Raw genomic sequence first — 15746 nt, forward strand, 5'->3', positions numbered from 1 at the left:
TGGCGTGGTGTTTTCCTGTTTGCTATGAATCTCCCAGGGGTCCTTTGAGCTTCTTGAATCTGTATGTCTAGAGCATTGGCAAGGCCTGGAAAATTTTCCTCGATTATGTCTTCAAATAGCTTGTCCAACCCTTGCTTATTATCTTCTTCACCCTCAGGAATGCCAATAACTCTCAAGTTAGGTTTCTTCACATAATCCCACATTTCTTGAAGACTCCTATCATTTCTCTTACTTTTTTGATCTATCTCTGTGACTGATTTATTTAGTTGGAAGGAGTTATCTTCAATTTCTGAGATTCTTTCCTCTGTTTGATCTACCCTGCTATTGAGACTTTCCACAGTGTTTTGTAGCTCTCTGAGTGAATTCTTTATTTCTAAGAGTTCAGTTTGGTTTTTCTTCAATATTTCAATTTCTTTAGTGAATTTTTTCCTCCAAATCCTGTATTTTTTTTGTGTTTTCCTTGTGTTGTTTATCTATTGATTCTTGTATATTATTCAGCTTGTTTATGATCCATAATTGGAATTCTTCCTGTGACATGTTGGTGTTTTGAGTCTGGTTTGTGTCAAATGGTTGGGAGCTGGTATTTCTCTTTGTGGATGAGCTTTCCGTTTGATTCTTTGTGCTCTCCATGTTTTTTCGCTGGGCCCTTCCCATCTAGATTTATCGTTGGATCTTTTCTTATAGATTTAGTCTGGTTAACAGCACTCTTTGTGCTCTATTCTTAGGCTGTGAAGCAGTTTAGGTATGTTGCTTCTTTTGGCAAGAGGGGGAGACTGTTGTGTATTGTTTAGAGATCTTTCTGTTTCCGTTGGGGGACTGCTTCTGATGGGTCCAATCCTAGAGGATTGGAGTGATCCAAGACCGCTTTGGCGAGTTAGGACACTCTGTTGTGGTCTTTCAGAAGGCAGACAGGGTCCACACTAATAGTAGACCGAAATTCTCTTTGTTTGTTTGTTTGTTTCCCTTTGGTTCTTCCTCTATAGGGGAGGTTTCTGTCTCTATCCGCAGTCAAGATACTAGCTATGGGGAGAGGACGGTGCCCTCGCTTGCTCAGCGCCCCAGTTGCTGTAGCTCCCACGGGCAAAAGTCTGCCTTGGCCCAATGTCCCGAGGGATCAGGTTCCACATTCTCACTTCTGGAGAAGTATTCAGTGTTTATACATGGGTGGGGCCCCTATATAAGGTCCGTGGACCAGGGGAGGAGGCCGTCCAGGGAGCCTCTTGGTATCCTATTGCTCCGCAGTTACTTGGCTGTGGGCCCTAAGATGGCGATTGAGTGCCTGCAGATCGCTGGCACTGGGGGTGACTGCTCAGGATCCGGTATGTACCAGAGCCAGGGACCTGTCCTGTTCCGAAGCTCACCGTGGGTCCTCAGTTAGAAGGCGAAAAGAGAGAAGAAAGAAAGAAAGAAAGAAAGAAAGAAGAAAAAAAAAAAGAAAAAGAAAAGGAAAGAAAGAAAAGAAAGAGGAGAAAAAGAAAGAGAAAAGAAAAAAAAAAGAAAAGAAACACAAAAAACCAAACCAAAAAACACCAAAAACACCGACAAAAATGAACAACAACAAACTACATAGCACCACACCACACCACAACGTGGACAGATACACAAATCTGAAGTATATAGTTCAGCGACTCAATGATTTTTTGTTTTGTTTTATTTTATGCCTTAGCGCAGCTCCGCCCCTTCACGCTCTCTTGGCTGGGTCCTGAGCGGCCATTCAGTGTTTTTGTTTCTACGCCTTAGCGCAGCTCTTCCCCTTCACGCCCGCCCGGCTGGGTCCAGGACGGTTTCGCAGTGGATCTCAAGATGGCGTCTGCACGCCCGCACAGCTCCGAGGGTGGTGGGGATCCAGCCTCCGGGCTCAAAAAGGCGCAGCAGCCAGAGGCCCGGAGGGCAAAGGCGCCCGCCGAGGCTGTCCGGCTTGTGAGCCGCTGCAAAAAAAAAAAAAAAAACAAAACCCAGAAAAAATTCACCAAGAACAAAACATACAGTTCGGCGAGCCTATTCTTCTTCTTCTTTTTCTTTTTCTTTCTTTTTTTTTTTTTTAATGCCTTAGCGCAGCTCCGCCCCTTCACCCCAAGCGCGGCCCCGGCGGAGATTGCCCCAGCGTCCAAGCCGCTCCCTTTATTGCTGCCCAGCGTGCTCATGCATATCCCGCACTCCTGGCGTTGGTTCAGAGACCAGCGGAGGGCGCCGGGCAGAGAGAGCCACTCAGCACTTTATGGCTCCCGAGCGGTTTCGCCCTCGCTTTCAAGATGGCGCCTGCAGAGCTCCGGGGCTGGAGGGGACTGGCTCCCCGGCAGGCAGAGACTGCCACTGCCCGGGGGCTGGCCAGCAAGGACACGCACCGGGGGTCACCGGCTGGAGAACTGCCGAAAAAGGCAGCACGGGGTACAATGCTATTTGCTGTCCAGGAATCTTTTGTGTTTTTCCGCCCTGATGCAGATCCGTCCCTCCTCGCCAAGCGCTGTCTCAGCTGAGAGCCCCCAGGTTCTAAGGCAATTTTGCAAAAAAGCCTCCTGTCTGCAATGCCCCACGTATCCCTCAGTGATTCTGCGCTGGCCTGGGACAGGGTTCTATTCAATTGGGAGCGGAGGACATTGAGGAGCGCAAGCCGCTTTCCCAAGAGGCTGCACCCGCCCCGGCTGGGGGCGGGTGTAGCCGACCCGCGCTCCGCTGGCTAGTGTCTGTCCCACGTTCTGCAGAATCCTGTGTTCCTAATTTTCGTTCACCTCAGACCTCACTCGTTTTGTTTGTCCCACGCTGATTCTCTGTGGATTCACACCGCTGTTCCTGTGTGGGAGCGGTCCTCTAGCGTTGTGGCAGGTCCGGATCGATGCCTTCCTCACCAGGAGCGCAGATCCAGGCCGTCGCCACCAGTCCGCCATCTTCTTGTCTTCTGTCTATGGCACTTTTATTCTTAACTTGCTATGTGTAGTGTCCAGTTTTTCCCTGTTTATTAGATAATTTTCATCAGGTTGCAACTTCTTAAACTCCTTTCAGCTGTGACTCATGTTTTAAATCTTTTTATATAGCAAAACTTCTGAGAATTGGCTATACAGCAGTGCTCATTGAATATAGGCAAGTAATATATTTGTGACATTATGTTTGTTTTTACGTTATATTTTTGATTTAAAAAGCACATACATGTGATTCTGTAATAAAAGTTATTTATACAACTTGGGGTAAAACAGGCAAAACCTCCTAACTTGATGGGAAAACCATAATTTATGAATGTTTTCTGAAGCATATCTAAGATAGAGAGAAATGTATATGTAGACCACACTCCCTCCCCACCCCCCGAACACACTACACACACAATTCTTTGCCTAGGTTGATGTCTAGAAGAGTTTGTCATACGTTTTCTTCTAGAATTTTTATGGTTTCATGTCTTAACGTTTAATTCTTTAGTCCATCTTGGATTAATTTTTGTAAGTGGTGAGAGAGAGGGATCCTGTTTCATTCTTCTGCATGTGGCTATCCAGTTTTCCCAACACCGTTTATTGAAAAGGGCTTCCTTTCCCAAGTTTATGTTGTCTCGTTTGTCGAAGATCGTTGGTTGTAGGTAGATCGTTGTATTTCTGGATTCTCCATTCTGTTCCATTTGTCTTCATCTTTGCTTTTATACCAGTTATATGCTGTTCTGTTTATTATAGCCTTATGGTATAATTTGAAGTCTGGTAATGTGATGCCTCCAGATTTGTTCTTATTGCTTTTCAGATCACTTTGGTTGTTTAGGCTCTTTTTGGTTCCAAATGAAGTTTAGGGTTATTTTTTCTAGATCTGTCAAATATGATACTGATGTTTTGATGGGGATTGCACTGAATCTGTAAATCACTTTGGGCAGTATGCCAGTGTGAACATTTTAACAATGTTGATTGTACCAATCCATGAGCAGGGATGCTTTGCCATTTGTTTGTGTCATCTGCAATTTCTTTCCTCAGTGTTTGATAGTTCTCCTTGTAGAGATCATTCACCTCTTGATTAAGTAAACTCCTTGGTATTTTATTTTCTTTACAGCTATTCTGAATGGTGTTGGGTCTTTGATTCTCAGCTAGACTGTTACTAGTATATAGAAATGCTACTGATTTTTTATACATTGATTTTGTAACCTGAGACTTTGCTGAATTTATTTATCAATTCCAGGAGTCTTTTGGTGGTGTCTTTAAGGTTTTCTAGATGCAAGATCGTATTGTCAGCAAACAGGGATAGTTTTACCTCCTCTTTCCTTATTTCTTTTCCTTGCCTGATTGCTCTGGGTAGGACTTCCAGTTCTGTGTTAAATAGAAGTGCTGACAGTGGGGCACCCTTATCTCATTCCACTTCTTAAGGGGAATGCCTTCAGCTTTCTCTATTCAGCATGATATTGGCTGTGGGTTTGTCATATATCTCTCTTATAATTTTAAGATATGTTCATTCTATTCCTAGTTGATGGGTTTTTATCATGAAAAGGTGCTTGATTTTATTGAATGCTTTTTTTTGCATCTATTCAGATGATCATATGGTCTTTGTTTTTGTTTCTGTTGGTAGTGAATCACATTTATTGATTTGCATATGTTGAACCATCCTTGCATCCCTGAGATGAAACCCACTGGATTGTGGTGGATAATCTTTTTGATGTGCTGTAAATTTGGTTTACTAGTGTTTTATTGAGGATTTTTTTCAGTTTGTTCTTAAGGTGATTTGTCTGCACCCTGGGAGTAAGACACCCCCAGCCATAGTTCCAAAGAATTCCAAGATGATGTTATACAGTAGCCATGTGGGCCACAGGGGACAGGACACAGTGTTGGCTACTTCTCTGGGAGGAACATAGCTATGTGGACTCTAGGTAGCTCTCTTGGATGGGCTTAGTGCCTGTGAAGACTTCAAGTGACCCCAGTGGTGAGGTTGGAAGTGTTCATGTGGGATCCTTGGACCCTTTTGTGTATCTTCTCACTATAGGGAGAAGTTCCTCCTGGTTCCTAGCTGATTCCTTTTGGGGGCTGGGGTGATGGAGGCTTGGTGTTTCCTTCTGTTCGCTGTGTGGCCATCGTACATTTCTGTGTTCTTCAGGGTTTTTTTACTTGTCTGATGCAGTCTTGCACTCTCTCTAAGTTATTTTTGTTAAGATGTAGTTGTTTTGGCTGCCTTTGTGAGGGGGATGAGTGCTAGAGGCTTCTAGTTATCCATCTTGCTCAGTAATTGTTTCAAAATACATATTTTCAAGAATATATGGAAAGACCTATGGAACGCAGTAACATTGAAATATTAGATGCTAGACATGCATGTTCCAGTTGCTTTATATTAGGATAAACCTTCATGGTCATGATGTATTATTTTTACTGCACTACTGCCCTTGATTTTCTAGATTCTTTCTTCTGTGTTTACATATGAGATTGGTTTATGATTTTTTTGGTCATATCCTTGATTAGTTTTGGTGTAAATATTATTCTGGCTTTGTAGAGTTGGATAACCTTCACATTATTTCTAGACTTTGTAGAAGTTACTGTAGATATTAACCCTTCTTTAAATGTTTGATAAAGCTTGCCTTTAAAAATGTATGGGCCTGCTATCTATTAAAAAATGAGTCGTTTGGGTAAGGGAGAAAAACTTGATTAATTTGGTTTCTTTAATGGTTATTGATTTATTCAGTATTCTATTTCTACTTGAGTCAATTTTAGTAATTGATATTTTCTTGGAAATTTTAGCATCTCATTATTTTTCAGATTTATTGGTATAAGATTAATAGTATTTCTTAGGATATTTCAAAATCTGATCTGTAATCTATGATTATGTCCCCCCTTTTATGCTAGTATTGTTTTTGTGCTTTTAAAAATTTGTTTTCCTGTCATAAATCCTTTTAGAAGTTTGTTTTCTTTGACTGTTTACAAAAAACCAGCTTTAAAAAAATTTTTTTTCTTTTTTTTTTTTTTTTAAATGGAACACTTCACAAATTTGCGTGTCTTCCTCATGCAGGGGCCATGTTAATCTTCTCTGTATCCAATTTTAGTAGATGTGCTGCCAAAGCAAGCACAGAACCAGCTTTTTATTAATATATTGCTTATCCTTACTATTGTCTCTTTGTTTTCTTCATTTGTCATATGTGATAGTCTTTATTTTCTATTTTTTGTGACTGACCTCTGATTTTTTATTTTTGTTTTTTATTCTTGTCAATTCTTAGATTTGTGTACTTAGCTAATTTATTTTTAGTCTTTTCTAATACAAGAATTGATGATTATGGAATTCCCTCTATATAATGTTTAGCTATATGTAGAAGGTTTAATATTCAGTATATATTTCAAAATGATAATCTCTAGAATATTCTCTTTAATTTCATAATGTTTCTCTTTTGCTTTTCTATAATTTGTACATGATAGTGTAAAACTAAACCTTACCTGCACCCCTTTAAAAATAGGTAGAGAAACAATACCTGGGCAAAGAAAGAGGGAAGACATTAATGAATAAAACTTATAAATATATACATGATATAGCAAGGAAAATATATACTAGATATTACAGACATGTTTCTTTACCTGGTCATGGGTAAAAGATATATTAATTTGTGTTAATAACTTCCTTCTTCCCTCCTTTCTTCTGTCCCTCCCTCCCTCTTTTTTGAGACAGGGTCTTACTCTGTCACCCAAGCTATAGTGCAGTGATGTCATAAAAGCTCACTGCATCCGCAAACTCCTGGGCTCAAGCTATCCTCCTGCCTCAGCCTCCCAAGTAGCTGAGACTACAGGTGCATGTCACCATGTCCAGCTAAATTTTATGTTTTTTGTAGAGACAGGATCTCACTTTTGCTCATGCTGGTCTCAAACTCCTGGCCTCAAGCTATCTTCCCATCTTAGCCTCCCAAAGTGCTAGTTTTACAGGCATGAGCCACCACACCCATCTTGTGATGTCCTTTCTTTATCACCTGTTTTATAATCTCTTTGCCTTAGCTAGGTACTACTTAGCATTTGAGCCCTTGGTGGTTCTGTATATACAGGGATGCATTGCTAAAGGAATACCTGAGGCTGGGGAATTTATAAAGAAAGAGGGTTAATTTGACTCAGAGTTCTTCAGACTGCACAAGAATCATGGCACCAGTATCTGCTTCTGGCAGGGGACTCAGGAAGGGAAGCTTCCACTCATGCTGAAGGCAAACAGGAGCAGGCATCATATGATGAGAGGAAGGAAGCAAAAGAGATGCAGGGAGTGGGTAGGGAGGGAGGTATCAGACTCTTTTTAACAATTAGTTCTTGTGGGAACTAATAGAATGAGAACTTACCCATTATCATGCGGATAACACCAAACCATTCATGAGAGATATACTCCCATTATCCAAACAGCTCCCACTTCCAACATTGGGGATCAGATTTCAACATGAGATTTGGTGGGGCCAAACCATATCCAAACTGTAGCAGATGCTATACTTTTTCATTAACTTTTACCATAGAATGTGGCAGTATTTCGATGCTCTCTGGGGATTTTCTGGACTCCATCCTTGCTTCTTCCTACCTTTGTTATACAGCAGTGAACCTATTTCTTCTTGAGGACTAGTAGAAATCATACTAACCAATTTTAAAACTGCCTCTTTTTTTTTTTCTTTTTGCCCATTGGCAGGAGTAACCTGAGCCTGAAATGGCCTCATGGTTATCTCAGCTTCAGTATAATGGAATCATATTCTTATGAGGTGTATGCATGAAATTAGCAGAGCCAGAGTCCTCAGTGATGGGAAGCAAAAATTTAGTAAGTGAGTCATTTGGTGTGAGAGTGGAGTGAGAAATGTAACTTCCATCTCATGTCTTGTTTCTGGACCCATGTATTCAGATTGTGTGAGAAACATAGTATTGATTATTGGTTCAGAATATTTATCACATAATGTGGATTGCTCCAGCCTTAAAAAGGCTAGTGTAATGAATTCTTCTGTGTCTTCTCTATTGTTCTCTACAGTCCATTGCTCTTGGTGATGAAGTAACTAGTAAGATCAGTGAATCCTGTGGTTACTATCCCTTTATCTTCTTTCTTTTTATCAGTTCCTTGCATTATGGCAAAGGTATTAAATAGTCTGTTGAAGTTTATGTTGCCAGAAATGAAGCAGTCAGGGCAAGTAAGTCCAAATATCATCCCCTTCATGATGAATGGAGTCAAAGGGAGTATGACACCATATCAGAGTTAGGGTTGCCCACTGCTGCTGGCCAGTTCTGATTCAGCAGTTGTGGTGCCAGATCAGCCTTGATTAGGGAAAGTCCATAGAGTTGAGCTCCCGCATAGCTGCTGTTCATTTTACAACATTCATATTAGGATAGCTGGGAAAGTAAACAGATTGAATTTATGGGACACTGGGGCCAGTTATGGGGGTGGTATAGGGTCTAAGGAAAATGGGCTTCCCTTTGCAGTATTACTCACTCAGGTGAGGTAACCTCAGAGTGTTCAAGCATGGCAAGGACACCCTCACCAATAAGGAAGGGGGTACATTTTCTGATGCAAAGGGAGGTTTACCTAGGGGTGGAGCTCAGGGTTTTCTAAGTTATCCAATATTTTCCTTCTGTCTCCATTCTGATTGACAGGTTACCATTCTTTCCAAGTTAGTATCCTGCCTTTTATCTTAATGTTTATGAAAAGGCCATGAATACAACTAACCTTATAACACAGCAATCTTCAGTATCAAAACTTGAGTTTGATTTTTGGCAATATGAATGCTGAAGCTGAAGTAAGATTGGTTTGAACTCTTGCATGAGCATCAGAAAAGTGACCATTCAGCTCTTTGTAACCCTGGTTTCCTACCTAGAGATTATCCTTCCAGTTAGATATTATGGAGTATATAAAATTGTCTCATCCATCTGTCAGAGTCAAGGAAAAATACAAAGACAGATTTCTAAACAAAATGTTTTATTTGAGAGGCCAGGTTCACTAGCTTGTGTGCCTCTAGTCCCAGCTACTTAGTAGGCTGAGGCAGGAAGATCACTTGAGCCCAGTAGTTCAAGGCTGTAGTCACTGAGATTGCACCTGTGAATAGCCACTGCACTACAATGTAGGCAACATAATGGGAACCCCATCACTTAAAAAAAAACAAAAAAAACCAGAATGTTTTATTTGAGAAAACAGAATTGCTATCTGGAGCATACACACAGATGGGAGTGGTCTTCTCTGTGTCTGAAGAAAAAAGAGAAGGGTTTTTTTTTTTTTTAAAGAGAAATGTTAACATTTTTTGAAAGAAAACTTGTCACCAGTGAAGTTTTGGGGAGCTGGCAAGCTTTGATTTGTGAGTGACATCAGTAGGTAAAACTGGTCTTAGAGTCATGACAGTTCATTTCAGTAGCTACTACCTAAAACTGGTCATAGGATCATAGCAGGCAGTTTTGGCATCTGGCCTGTGATATAATCCCTTGGTAGGCACTTTGTGCCCAAGTGCTTTTTCTTCCCCATGGTCTCTTGACGCTAATTTAGTTGGATATGACAAGATAACTCCAATTTATATAATCAATTTTTACATATCCATTCTACATATGCTAAATTTGTTTAACTTTTAGTTCATACTAGAGTTAAAGAGAGAATCCATAGGTCAGCAGTACCCAGAAGATTTCTTGCTTTTTTTTTTAATCTTTTTTTAAATTTCAGAATATCATTTTGGGGTACAAACATTTTGGTTTCATAAATTGCTTTTGTACATTGAATCAAAGTTATTGTACCCATTAGCTGTGAATTTACCCATCCCCTCCTCCCCCCCACCTGCTTGATTTCTAGTGAGTGTTATTTCCGTATGTGCACATAAGTGTTGAGCAATTAGTTCCAATTTAATGGTGAGTACATGTGCTATTTGTTTTCCCATTCTTGTGCTACTTCATGTAGAAGAATGGTCTCCAGTTCCATCAAGATTAATACAAAAGACAATAGTTCACCTTTTTTTTAAAGGCTAACTAGTACTCCATGATCTACGTATACCACATTTTATTAATGCGGTTTTTATTAATGCACTCATGTATTGATGGGCACTTGGGTTGTTTCTACATCTTTGCAATTGTGAATTGTGCTGCTATAAACATTTGGGTAGAGGTGTCTTTTTTATAAAATGTGTTTTTTTTCCTTTGGGTAAATACCCAGTAGTGGGATTGCTAGTGATGGTAGGTCTACTTTTAGTTCTTTGAGGTATCTCCCTCCATGCTACTTTCCATAGAGGTTGTACTACTTGCAGTCCCACCAACAGTGTATAAGTGTTCCCATCTCTCCACATCCATGCCAGCATTTGTTGTTTTGGGACTTTTTGATAAAAGCCATTCCCACTGAAGCTAGGTGATATCTAACTGTGGTTCTGATTTGCATTTTCCTGGTGATTAGAGATACTGAGTATTTTTTCACACGTTTATTGGCCATTAGTCTATCTTATTTTGAGAAGCTTCTGTTCATGTCTTTTGCCCACTTTTTAATGGGGTGGTTTGATTTTTTTCTTCCTGAATTGCTTGAGTTCTTTGTAGATTCTGGTTATCAGCCCTTTATTGGATGTATAGCAGCAAATATTTTCTCCCATTCTGTACATTGTTCACTCTATTGATTATTTCGTTGGCTGTGCAGAAGCTTGTAAGTTTTTTTTTCCTTAGAACTTTAGGTAATTTATTGCCTTATCCAAAAAAGTGTTTACATTCTTGTAGTTGTTGATTTTCATCTCATTCTGAATTCTTACTCAGGGATCCCTTTTTTTTTTTTCCAGGATATTATGGGGGTATAGACATTTTGGTTACATGTTATAACTTTGCCTCACCCAAGCCAGGATTAGAGGTGTGCCCTTCCCCCATACAATGCTGACCGGATCCATTAGTTGTGAGTTTACTCACCCTCATCCCCCAATGAATATTACTACCATGTGAGCACCTTAGTGTTGATCAGTTAGTGCCAATTTGATCGTGAATACATGTGGTGCTTATTCTTCCATTTTTGTGGACCTCACTTCAGAAGATGGGCTCAAGCTCTATCCAAGATAATATAAGAGGTGCTAGATCACCATTGTTTTTTGTAATTTAGTAGTATTCCTTTGTATACATATACTATATTTTATTGATCAACTCATGGATTGATGGGCACTTGGGTTGTTTCCACATCCTTGCAATAGTGAATTGTGCTGCCATAAACATTTGAGTGCAGATGTCTTTATCATAGAATGTCTTTTGTTCTTTTGGGTAGATGCCTACTAGTGCTATTGCTGGATCAAATGGTATTTTTATTTTTAGTTCTTTGGGGTATCTCCAAATTATTTTCCACAGAGCTTGTACTAATTTGCAGTCCCACCAGCATTGTAAGAGTGTTCCTATCTCTCCGCATCCTCACTAGCATTTGTTGTTTTGGGACTTTTTGATAAAGGCCATTCTCACTGGGGTTAGGTGATATCTCATTGTGGTTTTGATTGGCATTTCCCTAATTATTAGAAATGTTGAGCTTTTTTTATATGTTTACTGACCATTATTCTGTCTTCTTTTGAAAAGTTTCTGTTCATGTCCTTTGCCCATTTATTGATGGGGTTCTTTGATTTTTTTTTTTTTGAGTTCTACATAGATTCATGTTATCAGTCCTTTATCAGATGGGTAGCTTCAAAGACAATTAAATATCTAGGAATACGTTTAATGAAAGAGGTTGGAGACATACACAGGGAGCACTACAAAACACTAAGAAAAGAAATTGTAGAAGATGTAAACAAATGGAAAAAATCTACCTTGCTCATGGATTGGCAGAATCAACATTGTTAAAATATCCATACTACCCAAAGTGATCTACAGAATTAATGCAATCCCTGTCAAAGTACCATCATCATTCTTTACAGATCTAGAAAAAAATAATTCTATGCTTTGTATGGAACCAGAGAAGACCTCGTATAGCCAAAGCAATCTTAAGCAAAAAGAACAAACTGGGAGGTATCAGTCTACCAGACTTCAAGATTTACTACAAGGCTATAGTAACCAAAACAGCAAGGTACTGGCCCAAAAACAGAGACATAGACCTTTGGAACAAGACTGAGAACCTAGAAATGAAACCATCCACATATTGTCATCTAACCTTTGACTGGCAAAGCAGACAAAATATACACTTGGGAAAAGAATCTCTTTTCAGTAAATGGTGCTGGGAAAACTGGATAACTACATGTAGAAGATTGAAACTGGATCTCCACCTCTCACCTCTTACAAAAATCAATTCACGAAGGATAACAGACTTAAACCTAAGGCATAAAATCTTAAGAATCCTAGAAGAAAATGTAGGGAAGACTCTTTCAGACATTGGCCTACGCAAAGAATTTATGAAGAAGACCCCCAGAGCAATTACAACAGGAATAAAAATAAATAAATGGGACCTGATCAAATTAAAAAGCTTCTGCACAGCCAAGGAAACAATCGTTAGAGCAAATAGACAGCCTACAGAATGGGAGAAGCTTTGTAATTTGATCAGGTCCCATTTATTTATTTTTGTTTTTGCTGTGATTGCTTTTGAGGTCCTCTCCATAAATTCTTTGCCTAGGCCACTGTCTATAGTTGTTCCAACATTTTCTTCTCAAATTCTTATAGTTTCATGCCTTAGGTTTAAGTCTCTTATCCGTTGTGAAATAATTTTTGTGAGAGGTGAGAGGTGCAGATCCTGTTTCAATCTTCTGCATGTGGCTATTCAATTTTTCCAGCACCATTTATTGAATAGGGATTCTTTTCCCCAGTGTATGTTTTTGTCTGCTTTGTCAAAGATCAGATGGCAATATGAGATGGTTTTATGTCTGGGTTCTCTTGTTTTAATCCATTGTTCTATGTCTCTGTTCTTGTGCCAGTACCATGCTGTTTTGGCTACTATAGCCTTGTAGTATGGCTTGAAGTCTCGTAAAGTGATCCCTCCTGATTTGTTCTTCTTACTTAAGTTTCTTTTGTCTATATGGGGTCTTTTCTGGTTCCATACAAACCATAGAATTACTTTTTCTAGATCTACAAAAAAATGACTGTGGTATTTTAATGGTAATTGCATTGAAGGTGTAGATCACTTTCAGTGATAAAAACATTTTAACAATGTTCATTCTGCCGATCCATGAGCATGATATGCTTTTCCATCTGTTTACTTCCTTTGTGATTTCCTTTCTCAGAGTTTTGTATTTCTCCCTGTAGAGGTCTTTCACCTCCTTGGTTAAATATATTCCTAGGTATTTTATTTTCTTTGTTGGTATTGTGAAATGTATTGAGTCTTTGATTTGATTTTCAATTTGTTGTTGGCGTATATGAATGCTACTGATTTGTGTACATTGATTTTGTAACTTGTGACTTTGCTGAATTTATCAATTTCAGGAGTCTGTTGGCAGAATCTTTGGGATTTTGTAGGTATAAGATTATATTATCAGCAAAGAGTGATACTTTGCTTCTTTCCCTATTTAGCTACCCTTTATATCCTTTTCTTGCCTGATTGCTCTGGCTAGGACTTCCAGCATATATTGAATAGAAGTGATGACAATGGGCAACCTTGTCTGGTTCCAGTTGTAAGCGGAAATGCTCTCAGTTTTTCCCCATTCACTATGATGTTGGGTATGGGTTTGTCATGTAAGGCTTGTATAATTTTGAAGTATGTTCCATCTATGCCCATTTTCTTAAGCATTCTCATCATAAAAGGGTGCTGAATTTTGTCTAATGCTTTTTGTGCATCTGTTGAGAGGATCATATTGTTGCTGTTTTTGCTTTTGTTTGTGTGGTCAATCACATGTATACATTTGCGTATGTTGAACCATTCTTGCATCTCTGGGATGAAGCCCACTTGATCATAGTTGATCATTTTTTTGATGTGCAATGGAATTTGGTTTGCTAGTATTTTATTGAGAATTTTTGCATCTATATTCATAAAGGATATTGGTCTGTAGTTTTCTTTTTTTGTTGTTTCCTTTCCTAGCTTTGGTATCAACATGATATTGGCTTCATAGAACAAGTTGGGGAGGATTCCTTCCTTCTCTATGTTATGATATTATTTCTGCAGTATAGGTAACAGTTCATCTTTAGGTCTGTTAAAAGTCAGCTGTGAAACCATGTGGTCCATCTGTGTTTTTATTGGAAGGTTTTTTTATTGCTTCAATTTTGTCTGTTCAGGAGTTCTATTTCTTCATCATTTAGCCTAAGGAGGTTGTGTATTTCCAAAAATTTGTCTGTTTCCTCAACATTTCAAGTTTGTATGCATGCAGATTTTTATAGTATTCACAGTTGATATTTTGCATTTCCGTGGTATCAGTTGTAATCCTTTTTTCATCTCTGATTGATCCTAATTTAGGGTCCTTTCTTTTCTGTTTCTGGTTACTCTAGCGAAAGGCCTGTTAATTTTGTTTATCTTTTCAAAGAACCAACTTTTTGTTTTATTAATGTTCTGTATAACTCTTTTGGAATCAATTTCATTTAGTTCTGCTCTGACCTTACTCTTTCTTTTCTTCTGCTGTGGTTGGGATTTTTTTGCTCTTCATTTTCCAATTCATTGGGATGATTCATTAGGTTTGTGGTTTGTGATCTATCTTTCTGTTGGATGTAGGCATTTAAGGCTATGAATTTCCCTCCTAGGACTGCTTTTGCAGAATCCCACAGGTTTTGGTAACCTGTGTCCCCTTTGTCATTTAGTTGAAAGAATCTTTTTATTTCCATCTTAATTTCCTCCTTGATCCAGTAATCATTCAGCATCAGGTTGTTTAATTTCCTTGAGTTTGTGTAGAGTTGAGTGTTTCTGTTGGAATAGATTTCTAATTTTCTTCCACTGTTGTCTGAGAAGATATATGGTATAATTTCTATTTTTTTTTTTTTTTTAGTTTTTTGAGACATGTTTTGTGGCCTAGGATGTAATCAGTTGTAGAGAATGTTCCGTGAGCTGATAAGAACATATATTTAGTGGTTTGGTGTAGGATGTTCTGTAAATGTATGTTAGGCTCATTTGTTCTAGAGTGCTGTTTAGGTCCATTGTTTCTTTGTTTATTTTCTGCTTGGAGGATCTGTCCCATTGTGTCAGTGGCATGTTGAAGTCCCCAGCTATTACAGTGCTGTTGTTTATCATATTGTTTAGATCAAGTAGGATTTGGTTTATGAATCTAGGCATACCTGTGTTAGGTACATAGGTATTTAAGATTATTATATGTTCTTGTGGAACTGTTCCCTTTGCCATTATATAATGACCATCTTTGTCTTCCTTTAATTTTGTTGACTTGAAGTCTATGCTTTTTGATATAAGAATTGCTACACCAGCTTTCTTTTGATTTCCATTTGCATGGAATATCATTTTCCATGCCTTCACCTTGAGTGTGAATGAGTCCTTATTGATTAGATACATTTTATAGAGACAGAAGACTGCTTGGTTTGTATGTTTTTATCCCTTCAGCCAGCCTGTGTCTCTTCAGTGGGGAGTTAGGGCCATTCACATTTATTGAAAGAGTTGATATGTGGGGTGCATTTCTGTGCATCTTGTTGGGTAGACCTTATTGCTTTGTTTTAACTCTTTTTTTTTTTTTTTTTTTTTGCTTTTTTGGGTTATTTTATTTTTGTATTTTTTTTTTTTTTTTTTTTTTTGAGACAGAGTCTTGCTTTGTTGCCCAGGCTAGAGTGAGTGCCGTGGCGTCAGCCTAGCTCACAGCAACCTCAAACTCCTGGGCTTAAGCGATCCTACTGCCTCAGCCTCCCGAGTAGCTGGGACTACAGGCATGCGCCACCATGCCCGGCTAATTTTTTTTTTTCTATATATATTTTAGTTGGCCAGATAATTTCTTTCTATTTTTAGTAGAGACGGGGTCTCGCTCTTGCTCAGGCTGGTCT

The 15746-nt window shown here is 38.9% G+C and overlaps 1 protein-coding gene and 1 non-coding gene across 2 annotated transcripts in view; one reads left to right on the plus strand and one right to left on the minus strand.

Annotated features, from left to right (window-relative positions):
- DOCK3 (dedicator of cytokinesis 3) overlaps nucleotides 1-15746 on the plus strand; it is a 599641-nt gene that overhangs the window by 185522 nt on the left and 398373 nt on the right. The gene's annotated exons all lie outside the window — the stretch shown is intronic.
- On the minus strand, nucleotides 5908-6010 carry LOC138388843 (U6 spliceosomal RNA). Its single transcript, XR_011234322.1, has one exon. It is a non-coding gene; the product is annotated as a U6 spliceosomal RNA (small nuclear RNA).

Source organism: Eulemur rufifrons, chromosome 7 (assembly GCF_041146395.1).
Source record: "Eulemur rufifrons isolate Redbay chromosome 7, OSU_ERuf_1, whole genome shotgun sequence".
NCBI lineage: Eukaryota > Metazoa > Chordata > Mammalia > Primates > Lemuridae > Eulemur > Eulemur rufifrons.